The sequence below is a fragment of the Haliotis rufescens genome, unplaced genomic scaffold (assembly GCF_023055435.1).
Source record: "Haliotis rufescens isolate VD_foot unplaced genomic scaffold, xgHalRufe1.0.p SCAF_15, whole genome shotgun sequence".
Classification (NCBI taxonomy): Eukaryota; Metazoa; Mollusca; class Gastropoda; order Lepetellida; family Haliotidae; genus Haliotis; species Haliotis rufescens.
In genome coordinates, this window is record NW_025963835.1 from 15,222,872 (window position 1) to 15,238,802 (window position 15,931).

A 15,931-nucleotide genomic window follows, 5' to 3' on the forward strand; every position below is an offset into this window, starting at 1 on the left:
AAATCAAAATCATGACCTCCATCACCCCAATCATCTCAGCTTTATCATCGCGTAACTCATATTTTATACAGTGCCACGGATTGCAAACTATCGTGAGATTAGTAAACTGGTTACCGCGCCTTTCGACTTTTTCAGCCATGTTTGAACCTCAAGCTTTAACTTACAAGCAGAACAGGATAAGGTCAGTCAACATGAAGCATAAGGAAAAGACTATATCATTCACCTGATGAAGGAGTAAGCATATACGCCCAAACGGTGTGTTCCTCATAATAAAGAAGCTGACATCCATATATTCTCTTCCGTATGCCTTTCAAGGACCTGACATGAAGTATATTTTCATATTCATTAAGTTACAATGAATTTATTACCATGCTAGAATCCGTATCTTTCAAAAATCAGAAGAGGGAGGATTTATCTTTTTCTTTACCTTGTCACTCTGTGCAGAAAATATTTGCTATGAAATTTGAAAACAAAATTCAGGTATGTACATACAACAAGGATCCAAGACGATTCAACCAAACTGGCAGTAGTGATCAACAATGAATTGCGAACAAACTTTTCAGCTCGATTCTTAATTGGTAACAAAGGTTGACAACTTTTCGTCAAAAATGACGTTATTCTCTAACAACTTGGCAGATTTCAACATACCTAGGCTCCAATGAAAGCTTATTCAGTTGTGAATATCTCAATATAACAAGTAAAGATATGATTTATGGATGAACAACTTCTTTATTACAATTAGTAGCGACGTTTCGGGGTAGGTTCTAAACACCGTTATCATGCAAGTGATGTACAGGGTATGTTTGACAAGTATTTGTTCATCCATAAATCTTGTCCTTACTTAGTACTCCAACTTTTAAAGCCTCTCAAAGAAGTCAGCATAACTAGTTTGCCCAATGTTTGGAAAGGAAGATATTCTATATTAAACAACTGTAGATAGTTCATATAGGTAAGACAAATCTAACTCAGAATAAGTTGATATCCCATACCTCTGTAATCGTTGATCCAATTAAAGCATCAATGGTTTAGACAGGCAAGACAAATCTAACTCAGAATAAGTTGATATCCCATACCTCTGTAATCGTTGATCCAATTAAAGCATCAATGGTTTAGATAGGTAAGACAAATCTAACTCAGAATAAGTTGATATCCCATACCTCTGTAATCGTTGATCCAATTAAAGCATCAATGGTTTAGATAGGCAAGACAAATTTAACTCAGAATAAGTTGATTTCCCATACCTCTGTAATCTTTGATCCAATTAAAGCATCAATGGTTTAGACAGGCAAGACAAATCTAACTCAGAATAAGTTGATATCCCATACCTCTGTAATCGTTGATCCAATTAAAGCATCAATGGTTTAGATAGGCAAGACAAATTTAACTCAGAATAAGTTGATTTCCCATACCTCTGTAATCGTTGATCCAATTAAAGCAAACTTTGTTTCATATGAAAGACTGTGTAACCATCGCAACATCAATGATAGCATGAAGCCCACATTGGTATAAGTGCATTATAATGCGCCAGATTCCATTCACCAAGTGGTTGCTCGTGGCGCTACACTATTATAACCTCGGATAATGGATGAGTGAGCAGTCGAGTTTCATTATCAGCTCCCTGGGGAGCATACAACCCAAAATAATCCAGTCTGGACCACACAATCCAGTGATTGACATCATGAGCATCGATCCACGCAATTTGGGAGTCGATGACATGCATCAACCAGGTACATCAAATGACCTAGGTCAACTAGGTTTTCTTTTATTGACAATGTTTTCAAAAACTACAACTTCGTTTTAATTTATATTTACAGTGTGAGTACAAATTTGAGTGCAGTCATTTATGCTGTATTGGTGTGAAGCCCATTTCTGGTGTCCCCCGCCGTGATATTGCTGGAATATTGCTAAAAGCGGCGTAAAACCATACTCACTCACTATGCTGTATTGAGATGATGGGAGAGTCGTCAGGGAGGACGGTGGCAGCGTAATAATGTGGGAGGTTTTCTTCCAAACCGGTAGAAAGATCTTGGCACCAAAACCTATTCTGCTGAAATCCAACGGCCTACAGAGTTCTCATGTTCTTGATATTGTTATTTACACTGTAATGTCTCCATATTGAACACACGTCCACCGTTGTCCTGTGTGACCGTTGCAGTTAGTCATCACTCATCGACCGTTTGGGTGTTCAATAAATGTTTTACGTAACACACACACACACACACACAAAAACTTCTTTTTCAGCAGAATATATGGATTTGACACTGTACATTGTACTGAACTGTTGTTATCTGATGTATGATTTTACATCACGAATGTGAAATGCTTCAAGAACATAACAGCTCATTCTATTATCCTTCGTATAATAGCCAAGACACGTTCTAATTAGTTCAAGGGATTAGTCGCCTTGCTAGTGAATAACAAAAACACATCTTGCGGCTAAAATAGAGTGACTTGTTATGGATTTCAGCGATTTAGCTACGGTAAGGTCCAGGCTGCGTTCGTGCTAGCTAATTCAGTATAATGACTTATGAGTGCGTTTATCTCACTTACTTCCTGCACTCTTATTATGAGATGTTTAGTATGAACCTACCTACCCGCTTCCCTTTATTTCACAAATGACGGCTGAGCAATATCGCCATATCTCGTTGCTATATCGCAATATCACCTTTTCGCTTGATGGTCATATCGCCATGCCGGGTCGTGTTATTGCAATATCACCTTTTCGCTTGATGGTCATATCGCCATGCCGGGTCGTGTTATCGCAATATCACCTTTTCGCTTGATGGTCATATCGCCATGCCGGGTCGTGTTATCGCAATATCACCTTTTCGCTTGATGGTCATATCGCCATGCCGGGTCGTGTTATCGTAATATCACCTTTTCGCTTGATGGTCATATCGCCATGCCGGGTCGTGTTATCGCAATATCACCTTTTCGCTTGATGGTCATATCGCCATGCCGGGTCGTGTTATCGTAATGTCTGGCTCACATTTTGCTGTTTGAATGACAGGAAGGTCAGAAAGCAACCGAAGAGCAGCCAATGACATATACCATTGTTATGGGCTTTCATATCAATGCACATAGAGAGCAAAGAAAGAAAATAATTGTGATCTGAGGTCGTCTAGGTGCTACTACACCAACCAGAATCAGTCGTTCAACAGTCAGCTTTCAACCTCTGGCAGCTGTGATTGGGTGATTTTGTGTAAAATTTTATGTTTTTGAAATGTACACCCATCCAGTAATTCAAACTGACCATGTTTTTCTATATTTAGTGCTGTCTTTTTCTACATGATGACTTACGCTGAATGTGACCACAGATATTTTCAAGTAGGTGACATTTGGCGCGGAACTGGGGATTGTGTGTTTAGCTTCCTGTACTTGGAAAAGGAGGGTCTTTTTTATTGCTTCTCTAATGTCAAACTGCTCACACACGAACAGGTAATAGCTGTTGAATGCTTGGTTATTTATTTGTTTTAAAATATAACGTTACTATAGAAGTCTATGGGAAAACATTTGGTTGTGTGTTACCTGTAAGGCGGCGGAATTCGCTGCGCAGAGTTACGTCCCTTAGTCGCCGCTGCGATAACGGCGCCATGACGGTGTGTAAAAATAGTATCTTTTTTATCTGCATTCTGCATATGATATTGACTCCAGCTTCTCATTATTTGACCCACAAGGCGAGAGGCCGATGTATGTGTGTTTTGGCTTGATACTTCCGGTGACCATTGTTGACAGTGATGGTGGCTGATATTTTGCTGTGAAAGTGACAAGTGACAGGTTGGTCAGCATGCAACAGGAGAGCAGCCTATTCTATATCGTCATGTCACTTTAGATAACTGAAAAAGAAACTGGTTGTGGTCTGAGGACGTCTAAGATTTTCGGTGTCGCGAAATCTTTAATGGTTACATGGGCGGATACAGCTTTTTTGAAAAAGGTGTGTGTGTGTGTGTGGGTGTGTGTGTGTGTGTGGGGGGGGGGGGGGGGGTGATAAGTGTCGATAGGTTGTATTCCCGACGTGAAATCAACATTGTGGAGCAGACTTTCACATAACGACGTTTAAAGAATCTTAAACTGAAGAATTCATGGGTAGAGTAGGTCTTCAGCAACCCATGCTTGCCGTAACAGACGACTATGCTTGTCGTAAGAGGCGACCGACTAACGGTTCGGGTGGTCAGGCTCGCTGACTGCACTCAAATTTGTACCCACACTGTAAATATAAATTAAAACGAAGTAGTTTTTGAAAACAGTATCAATAAAAGAAAACCTAGTTGACCTAGGTCATTTGATGTACCTGGTTGATGCATGTCATCGTATCCCAATTGCGTGGATCGATGCTCATGATGTCAATCACTGGATTGTCTGGTCCAGACTGGATTATTTACAGACTGTCGTCATATAGCTGGAATATTGCTGAGTGCGGCGTTAAACAACAAATAAACAAACAAACAAACTTATTCAGTGTACGAGATGTTAATCCAGTTGTCTAAACGATACCTAGCTGACATAACCTCTTGTGAAATTTTAATATCAATAGGGTGAATAAAATATGAATGGCCTGAGAAACATCAGGCTGTGTTTCCTCATTGTTTTTAAGGGGCGGTCGGGTAGCCTAGTGGTTAAAGCGTTCGCTCGTCACGCCGAAGACCCGGGTTCGATTCCCGACATGGGTACAATGTGTGAAGCCCATTTCTGGTGTCCCCCGCCGTGATATTGCTGGAATATTGCTAAAAGCGGCGTTAAACCATACTCACTCACTCCCTCATTGTCTTTAATTAAGCCTATATTATCTGAACAGCGCTTAACACTTTGCCTATGAACTGAAACGTAAGCACAGTATGTAACATTGAAGCTGGTAAGTTAAATATGAATATATAGTGTTTTGAAACTGGTGCCTATTTCATTTACTTAAAAATATTTATCACCTCTTAGTAATGACCAAACTGGTTATTAAACTGAATTAGATTTGGAAAGTCAAATAGATCGTCAGAGATGAACCTCAATGGAAAAACATGTCGCTATTATGAGGTTTAATAGAATGTAAACAAACGTGGATTTCAATTTCTGACCGTGCATGGCCCTATCTGTATTAACAACTACAATTCATACAACTACACTTCATACAACAGCTACAATTCGTACAAGTACAATTCATACAACTACACACTTCATACAACAACTACAATCCATGCAACAGCTACAATTCATACAACAAAAATTTTAAACGATCACATATTTCCATAATTGATTTATTATTTAAGTACTCCTTAATATGTTTATAAAAGTACTACAATTCTGAAGTTTTTGATAGGCATTTAGAAGTTGGGAGAACTTGAATATATAACACTGTTTCATGGATAGAAACTGCTTTTATTCTTGATGCTTTGCTATCCATAAAAAAAGTGCAGTGTATTCAAGTCTTACTCGCATTCTGATTCTGGTTCGATTGGGGGGACGAATTATCTTGTTCTGGCGGGTTACTGAAAGGGGCGAGTTAAGACCAATGATTCCCATAAACAATGGTTTGTTGTGTTTTTAACACCTAACACTGATCCATAGGGAGACGTGTCTTCCTACAGGTTACTGAGTGAGTGAGTATGGATTTACGCCGTTTTTACCAATATTACAGCAATATTACGACGGGGGACACCAGAAATGGGCTTCACACATTGTACTAATGTCGGGAATCGAACCCGGATCTTTAACGCTTTAACAACTAGGCTACCCGACCTCCCCTTACAAGTTACTGAAAGACGCTGTTGTAATGGATGCGCTGGGGAGCGTCATACTATCAACCATAGTAATTTGGTTGTCCATTATCCCTCTTCTATCCTCATGTTGAACACCTTTAATGGTCGAATAAATCTCCGTGTTTGATATTTAGCCAGATAACAATTAGTCTACTTCAAGAATTCCTTCCTAACCTGTATGTGTTCAAAAGGGGTCAAGAGGTCACATCATAAATTCTGTGGATTTATGTGCCGGTATGCGCATTGCTTACATCCATGCCCGCCTCCCCCGCACGGCATGTGATACAAACTATCTGAAATACTGGTCAAAAGGACGTTAAATAAAACGATCCGATCTGAACAGCTGACTGGACCGCTAACAAGGACTAGCATGCAGCTTTAAATCTGCGACAGTTGGATTGTCGTCACATCGGTCAGATTACATAACCACAGCTGTAACGGAGTAATATGGACCATCTGACATTAGTTTCTGTAAAACTTTTAGCCCATGTTAAATGAACCTGACATTCAACTATGCATCTGGTGATGTCTACAGTGACGTCCCTTATGTGAAAGATGAGTGGGCTACGGGGTATTAGCGGCAATTATCTGTCCCGAGTCAATTTATTTCGCCCTTTCCGAGTCTTTCCGAGGGACAGATATCAATAATCCCAGCTTGCGAGCGGGATATTACACATATAACCAATATTGTTTCCGTGGTCAAGTGGTAGAACGTCTGCCCGGAGTGTGGAAGGCCGTGGGCTCGATACCCGATATAAAATTAAATATAAAGTCCGTGATAGGTGCTGTAGTATGTTATCAATAAATGTTTTCTTTTATAGTTCCGTGCTCATTATTTGTGTTTCCAACTTGCAACGGACCGCCTCCATGGTCTACTGGTAGAGCGTCCGCCCGGAGAGCGGAAGGTCCGGGGTTCGATCCCCGGCCGCGTCATATCAAAAGACGTTAAAAGATTATACTTGTTGTTACCCTGTCTGGCTCTCGGCATTAAGGGACTAAAAGAAGGAACGGTGGGCTCGGAGTCGGTATAGTGTGTCTGAGTGGGGTATTCATGTTGAACTGCGGCAGGGTTTCTCAGTGGGCTAGCACTATAAAAATCGGTCAGGACCAGTAGAAGCACACACACGCACGCACGCAAGCACGCACGCACGTACATTAAGGGGCTAAAACAAGGACTGGTCGGCTCGGAGTCGGTATACTGTGTCTGAGTGTGGTATTCATGTTAAACTGCGGCATGGTATGTCAGTGTGCTGGCACTTTTAATCGGCATCAGTCCGGACTAGTACAAGCAGCCACACACACACACACACACACACACACACACGTGCATGCACGTCGCCATATAAGTGCAATAATCTTGGACGCGATGTTAAACCCAATTTCACCCCACCTCACCTCACCTCACCTCCCATCAAGCTGACACCCCGCGATATAACTGGAATACTGTTCAAAGAGACCCAACCCAACTCACTGAATCACATTCGATTTCCCTACATTGATCCAAAGGGGAGAGTTTCTGGCAGAAAAAGGTCAAAATAGTTTCCTTGTCAAAACAAAAGCAATGATTTTAGAGCGACATGTCTCATTCTGTCCTTTTCTGCATCTTGAACACGCAGAGTTTTAAGCCACGTGAAACCACCCTTCGTTAATCTATACTACAAGAGGGACATACATTGGATGGACATATATGTGGACATTAAGGACATGGAGAGGTATATTTGTGCTGAGCTTATTGGTCCAACTGATGCCTTCCTTTGATGCGCACGTAACGATGTGACCTTGAGAGTGAGTTATGGTTATGTTTATACGGTGTACTTTGTTATATGTAAAGATAAGTATCTTCGGGGCATAAAATGTCAGTTATGGCATAAATATATTCATTTACCGAAACAAACACGTTCTTGTATGAAACCCTAGAAGGGACATTGTCGTATTGCTGCATTGCCGCCCTAACAAAAACAAGCAAAAAGTGTCCAAAATAACCAAAGCGCGACAATGCGGAAACGCTATGTTTTTATCATATTCCATATCCTTGTGGTGTTCATTCCATCCACAAACTTGTTTTTTGCTTTGCGGCTATTTCATTGATTTTAGTTTGCATATAAGTACACGAGTATCATCTGAACATCACATAGGTCGTCAGCAACCCATGCTTGCATTAAAAACGACTTTGCTTGTCGTAAGAGGCGACTAACGGGATCGGGTTCGGGCTTGCTGACTTGGTTGATGCATGTCATCGCATCCCAATTGCGTGGATCGATGCTCATGATGTCAATCACTGGATTGTGTGGCCCTGACTCGATTATTTACAGATCGCCGTCATAGAGATGGAATATGATGGAGTTCGGCGTTGAACATCAAACAAAACAAAAACTAACAAAACAGTGGTTACATTTCATGACAATTGTGTCAGAATAAGTTCAAAATACCCCAAGCTTGTTGTAAGAGCCGACAAAAGTCGATTAGACGATTTCTGTTTTTGACCGGGTTCATTCAATGTCGAGTATTGTGGACTTCGGCGCCATGAATTAACAGTGTATTGTTAAAAAAATTATTAAAAGCAAACAGTAAAAACAACAACATTGCAACATCACATCTTTTAGTTCATCAGAAAAAACATATCTTAGCAGTGATGAAAAGTGTATTGACCAAAATGACAAAATGTATAAAGTAAACTACGGTTATAACGAACTCAAAGGGACTACTAATTTTAGGTCGTTATAACCGTAGTTCGTTATAAGCATATATACATCATAACTACAGCAAATAGTCGGGACCAAAAAAGTAAGTTCGTTATATCCATCAGTTCGTTATAAGCGTGTTCGTTATAACCGTAGCTTACTGTACATATCCCTGCTACTTATAACATTGAATGGTTCTAAACCCTGCTGCTACACGTACACCCATCTCAGGGTAAGAACGCCACACTCTGAATTTGTGTTAATTATATTTATTGAGTTAATGTTTAACATGATGAATCAATACAGAGACAATATACTAAGACTTATAAACATACTCGTATGTGCGGTTGAACCAATATATTAATCAATCGAATAACCCTGACAATGCAACAAAGTAATATCAGCACCTACTTATCATTGTTTTTGAAAATAGCCACTTTTTTTTATTAACCTTGATTCTTTTTCGCGAACACCTTGTGCCATCGGTGTTTTTTCAGTGATCCATTATATTTTCACCGTTATTTTGCCTTTTACACCCCGTAGAATCCGTTTCGGCTAAAACAGGTTCAGCCGAACCGAGACTGGTTTTTCTCTGGCGTTCTTATATATTCCATTAACCTACATTTTGGAAGAAAAGAAGAAACAATAACTTGTTTTGTAATATATAATTGACAAAGACATTTTTTTCCTTTTCTGTTTTTTTTAAAATTTACACTGAGCAGGATCTGCCTCCAGCATTGTACACATCTTAAGAGCCTAGTGTGAACTCTGCTGGGCTGACGTAGCCACCTACACGTATATAGCCGGCAGCCACATGTATCTGAGCCTTGATGGAGTAAATGTAAGCACAATCTTTAAAAACATACTATAGATACATGATGAGAATTTGTTTGTGAAAGTTTGCAGTAACGTTGTGCATGTCCTATCATTCTTTATATGGGGCTTGACCCGTGAAGATCCGGGGTAGGGTAGGTCTTCACGACCCATGCTTGCAGTAAGAGGCGACTAACAGGATCAGGTGGTCAGGTTCGCCGATTTGGTTGATGCATGTCGTCGTATCCCAATTGATCGATGCTCATGATATCAATCACTGGATTGTCTGGTCCAGACTCGATTATTTATGACCGCTGTCATATAGCTGGAATATTGCTAAATGCGGCGTTAAACAACCAACAAACAAACAAACAAATCATATATGGTTCATGCATGTCATCGTGTCCCAATTGTCCCATCGTGTCCCATATCAACCACCGAACTGTCTTGTCAGACTCGATTATTTACAGAGCGCCGCCATATAGCTGGAATATTGCTGAGTGCGGCTTTAAACAACAAACAAACAAAATTGTGTCATAATATATAAAAAGGAAGGAAACAACATGCAATCAGCATCTAATAATTCATCTTTCTTAATAAACAGACCGAGTCCAAAAGCTAGATAGTACTCTTCATACTTAATAACTGTCAGGTAAAAGAAAGTATCCATTGAAAATTGGATTTGACCAAACAATTTAAGACGCCATAAAAACGGTACTTGTCTGAAACCAGTCGCCGAAATACTGCAAGGTCCAAAACACAACTATGATACCCGTACCAAATACGTCAACCTTTGAATAACCATTTCTTGTTTGTTTTTAATTTTAGACATAATCTAACATGGAGTGTATACTTTCTTTTGCCCGGCAGTGTACAACATCATACCATGTCACATGAAATTTTATAAAATAACCAGGAAATATCATAAACCCTTCGAGTGGATGGGGCTTTAAAAAATATGCCCTCAAGACAAGACAGCGCACATATTTCTGCTCTATTTTGGACCAAACAAAAGTTAATGCTAAAATGTTATAAAAAAGACATTATTTGAAATGAACACAAACGAAATACTGCCTTCCTGTTCAAGTGATAGCTTCAGGTTATGTAAAGAACAACAAGGCTGTTCCGCTTTCTCATCTTCTATAAACCATATGTTGTAAACAACATTAATATAAATAATTTCTTTTGAAATTCATAACCCGACATACTTCCTTCGTAAAGCCCATTATGTCAACATTCCAGTATTGCATCCTAAAATTAATATGCTTTCATCGTATCACATGTACACAAATTTATCGTGGTGGTTTATCATCTCCTCATGCGCACTTACAAACATTCGTCTTCTCGGACAGGGTCTTCCATAAGACGAACAAACATATTTCACACACTGCCATTTATGAAGTCCAACGGCAAAAGGTCAAGAGAGAGACTGTAGACATATTACGCAGATTGCGGTTGAGTTGCAAGGACACTTGGGTCATTGTGGCCTGGCTGTGGTAGCCTCCCACACGGGTTGGTTCTGGGATTCTGCTCGCCACCCAAGAACACGAACCAGGAAGCGCGACACGAGTGGCTGGGGAAATGCGGTTATGACTCATGAACTGATTAAAATAAAACGATGCGAAAATACAAAGAAGGATTCTTTTTTTAAGCGAAAGGTAGTGATTATACAGGAACACGTTGGGGACGACCATTTGATATACTGATGCTGGGATTTAACCTCTTAAATAAATTGTCCCAGAAAATGCCTGAAACATTATACTTCAGACAGTTGAAAAATATGAAACTGTCTGCCATAAATGAAAGGAAAATAGCATTGCGGTAAGGCGTTATTAATAAACAATATATTTAGGTTCATAGTTTTAATTAAAAGGTATCTGGTTTCGCATTTGTAGCAAATATATTATCTAGCCTCCATAAAAAATATCATCACAACAGTGTTCATTAGCATAACAAGCCTAAAAGCAAATTGATGAAAACATTGTTCAGTTTAAGGAACACGTTCCGCTGTTCGGCGACGTCACACAACGTATTCTATTTCAGGTCCATTCACTCCTGCCGAAATTGTTACAGTAATACACTTTTAGCTGATGACATTGTATCCCTAAATGTAGCCCATGGACGACGCAGGGAATAACCTTATGCCAGACATTGAAGAACAGAAGGAGACATGTGATTGTTGTCTTGGCTACTTCAGAAACATCTTTGCAACACGGTGCCTATACACGCCGTGGCAGCAGCCACGACCAATGTTAATATTCATGTTATTATGACCAGTAAACATGCGATGTCACAAAGTGCGTTGACGTTACTTTGGAATGCGTCGCTTTGGAATCACTTTGGCGACATTGCGTGACGTCAACTGCAGATTTTGTTTAATTGTTTAAAATAAATCCGCTGAAAAGAAAAACGTGCGTCATCTCGGGCTGTGGGAGGTCACATCAAGCTGTTACATTCTGATATACGTGGAATGGACGTCAATGTAACATTAAACCTAACTATAAAGGAGACCAATGGGAACGCCTCATCTGTTTCATAGTTACATCTTCGCATTACGATTCAGAGTGACAAAACAAGACTGTATGACAAGAGGGATAACTTCAACTTTCCAATAGTCAACTTTCCCTTCAAGTCGAGCAATATTCCAGCAGCTCAAGGTTACACACAACCAAATGTTTTCCCATAGACTTCTATAGTAACGTTATATCTTTTTTGAAAATAACTAGGCATTCAACAGCCATTACATTTACATATATGCACAGTCTGGCCTTAAAGCTGCAATAAAAACACAAATTTTGGCTAGGTTAGTCAGCTCCTTTTCCGAGTACAGGAAGCTGAACACACCAACCCCAGTTCCGCACCAAATGTCGCCTACTTGAAAATATCTGTGCTCACATAAAGCACAAGTCATCTTGTTAAAAAAGTCAGCACCAAATATTGAAAAATATGGGCAGTTTTAATTGCTGGATGGATGTACATTTAAAAGACATAAAATTCTTACACAATATCATCCAATCACAGCCTGCAGATGTCTCTTGATCTGCACTGAAGGCTCCCTACGAAAACCGCACTGTCACAACCAGTTCTGATTTGGTGTAGTAGAACCTGTAAAGGTCTTGGTGTCTTCATTTCACAACTTTGGAGATAGAATCGAGTGTGCTATTTCTACCAAGATTTCAAGGAGTTGTTTGATCAAAGTTGCAGCATTCAAGGCCTCACTGAAGCGTTCAATATGTTTTGGGGTAGACTTGGTGAGGACATTTCCAAACTTGACGCGACAATGACAAAATAATGTCAGATGCAATTCCCCATTCTGACTTGTACCATACGTTCCCTATTTTTTTCAGTTGAACAATCGACTTGTTTGTTTTATTTACTAACTCTTAAAAAAGCTGGGTTTTAGAATTAAAGCTGTGTTTGCAAAAAAACAGTCTCTGTGTCTATGATGACACATTGCACATTGTTGTAAGTGTAATATTGCAGGACGAGACACATGTCGTATTGTGTCGCCTACAGCAGAAACTTCGTCGCCTGAATGCCTGTAAACACGCCTCTATCTATGTTCCTGTATTCATTTGCATGACGTAAAACATGGCTCTTCGTTTAAAAAATAGTTTTGATTGAAAAGTAAAAAAATATCCGATGTACACAAAGATGAAAAATTATCCGATGTTGTAAACAAAATAGCTTGTATCTACTGCCAGGTATGTGGTTGACACATGGTAACCAAGACGAGAAATTTATTTTTGTCTGTCGGGGAATAGTAATAACTTCATGTTAAACCAAACAAGGTCCAACTTTATTTGGCAGAGGCACAATACAGAATTTCTTTGAGAAACAGACCAATAAACGTATCATTTGGATATACTGACCGCAGATTATCTTCAGCATTGTGGTTGAGATTTTCTAGAATTCTAATATTTTACAATTAAACATCTTTGAGTGAGTGAGTATGGTTTTACGCCGTTCTAGCAGTAATATCAATATGAGATACCAGGTGAGGTGAAATGGGGTAAAATGGGGTTGGACTTCGCGTCCAAGATTATGGCACTTATATAGCAACGTGCATGCACGTGTGTTTGTGTGTGTGTGTGTGTGTGTGTGTGTGGGTGGGTGGGTGGGTGGGTGTGGGTGGGTGTGTGTGGCTGCTTGTACTAGTCCGGACTGATGCCGGTTTATAGTGCTAGCTCACTGAGATACCATGCTGCAGTTTAACATGAATACCCCACTCAGACACAGTTTACTGACTCCGAGCCGACCAGTCCTTGTTTAAGCCCCTTAATACCGAGCGCCAGACAGGGTAAGAACAAGTACCATCTTTTAACGTCTTTTGGTATGACGCGATCGGGGATCGAACACAGGACCTTCCGCTCTCCGGGCGGACGCTCTACCTCTAGACCACGGAGGCGGTCCTGTACACAAAGACTACACACGTAATACAATGTAGTATAAAAGTGATATTACTGTGGACGTAATCTTGAGATTATATATGTTGTACGTCATGCTGACTACAATATGTTTAAGATTGGATAGAATATACGTCAAACGTGGACAATATATCTACGATTCCGTATGCAATATGACATTCATCAAGAGGGAACAATATATCCACGATTCCGTATGCCAGATGACATTCATCAAGAGGGAACAATATATCTACGATTCCGTATGCCAGATGACATTCATCAAGAGGGAACAATATATCTACGATTCCGTATGCCAGATGACATTCATCAAGAGGGAACAATATATCTACGATTCCGTATGCCAGATGACATTCATCAAGAGGGAACAATATATCTACGATTCCGTATGCCAGATGACATTCATCAAGAGGGAACAATATATCCACGATTCCGTATGCCAGATGACATTCATCAAGAGGGAACAATATATCTACGATTCCGTATGCCAGATGACATTCATCAAGAGGGAACAATATATCTACGATTCCGTATGCCATATGACATTCATCAAGAGGGAACAATATGTCTACGATTCCGTATGCAATATGACTTTCATCAAAAGAGGATAATATATCAATGTGTCCGATTCCGTACGCTTAAGCAAGCATTTCAGGAGACGACAAGTCGTCTATTATTCCTTATTTTAAAGGAAATATGTCATGACGACACTTATGGAATGCCTATATCTGACAAGGGCTGTCATGCACTGTGATACCTGTCAAAATAAACTTATCATTGAAGTTGTTTATGTAATGTTTTTTATGCTTTAGGTGACAGAATAACGACAAGTATGACTCACGCCGCAAATATGTAGATTAAAACTGCCCCAAGTTCGTAAATAAGCCCCACAACAAGCTTATCGCTCAAATGTAATGCCAAAGGTGCAATACCCGCTACTGGCATGATGACGTAGGCATTGGCACCTTCCGCCTCTGCCGTTGACGCTTATTTATTTTTATTTCGATATTAAAAAAATGTGCATCCATAACTTGCATGATTGATGACATAAAAACAGTCATACGGGATTTCTAATGTATTTAAGGAGCAATTAGGCTTTGGGAACTGGTAATACGGATGGGAGGGAAACGTTCTGGAATAAAGAACGATTTGAAATAGATCATCACATAGATGAATAGGTATTACCCTTATAAGATCTGCTGATGCACGTGTTGTGACTGTGGAAATGGCAGTGTATATATGTGTGTATTACACACCTCTCACACATCATATCATTCATGACCTTTCACACACGCAATCACACGACAATTTATCATTAGCATTCACTGTAAATAACACACATTATCACACATTAACTATCACACACACACACACACACACAATATCACGCATTAACTATCACACTGACATGATCACACATGAACTAACACACACACAGTATCACGCATGAACTATCACAAGCGCATTATCACGCATTAACTATCACACAAACATTATCACACATTAACCATCACACACGCATTAACTATCACACACACAATATCTCGCATCAACTTTCACACTGACATGATCACACATGAACTATCACACACACAATATCACGCATGAACTATCACAAGTGCATTATCACGCATTAACTATCACACACACAATATGTCGCATGAACTATGACATGCATTATCACGCATTAACTATCACACACGCATTTTCACACATTACATTTTTCTTTCATAACCAATCACAACAGTGAGAACTTCTCTAAGTGCATTGAAAAGTGACGATTGTGATGAAAAGGGGTTTAAGGTCGCGTTCAAGATTCTTGCAGGCACGTGTGTGTGTGTGTGTGTGTGTGTGTGTGTGTGTGTACTAGTCCGGACTAATGCCCTGTGGCAGGCAGAGTAACAACAAGTGCCATCTTTTAACGTCTAATGGTATGAAGCGGCCGAGGATCGAACCCCCGACCCTCCGCACTCCAGGCGGACGCTCTATCCACTGGACCACGGAGGCGGTCTCTGTCAACATCAACACTTATGAACTATTTGTTAAACTTTGCATGCCCTCTGCAGCTACTTCGACAATACAGAAGCAAGGAGTAGAACAGTAATATGATCCAAAACGTCAACGCAAGAGAACAATCACTCTCGATTTCTGCCGAAACAGATTCCTTTGAGCTTAAAGGGCGAAATAGAGGTAAATAATTACATGAATGGATCACTTTAAATACTTGATGGCACCAAGGCTAAGTATGTCCGGCTGCCCGACCTGT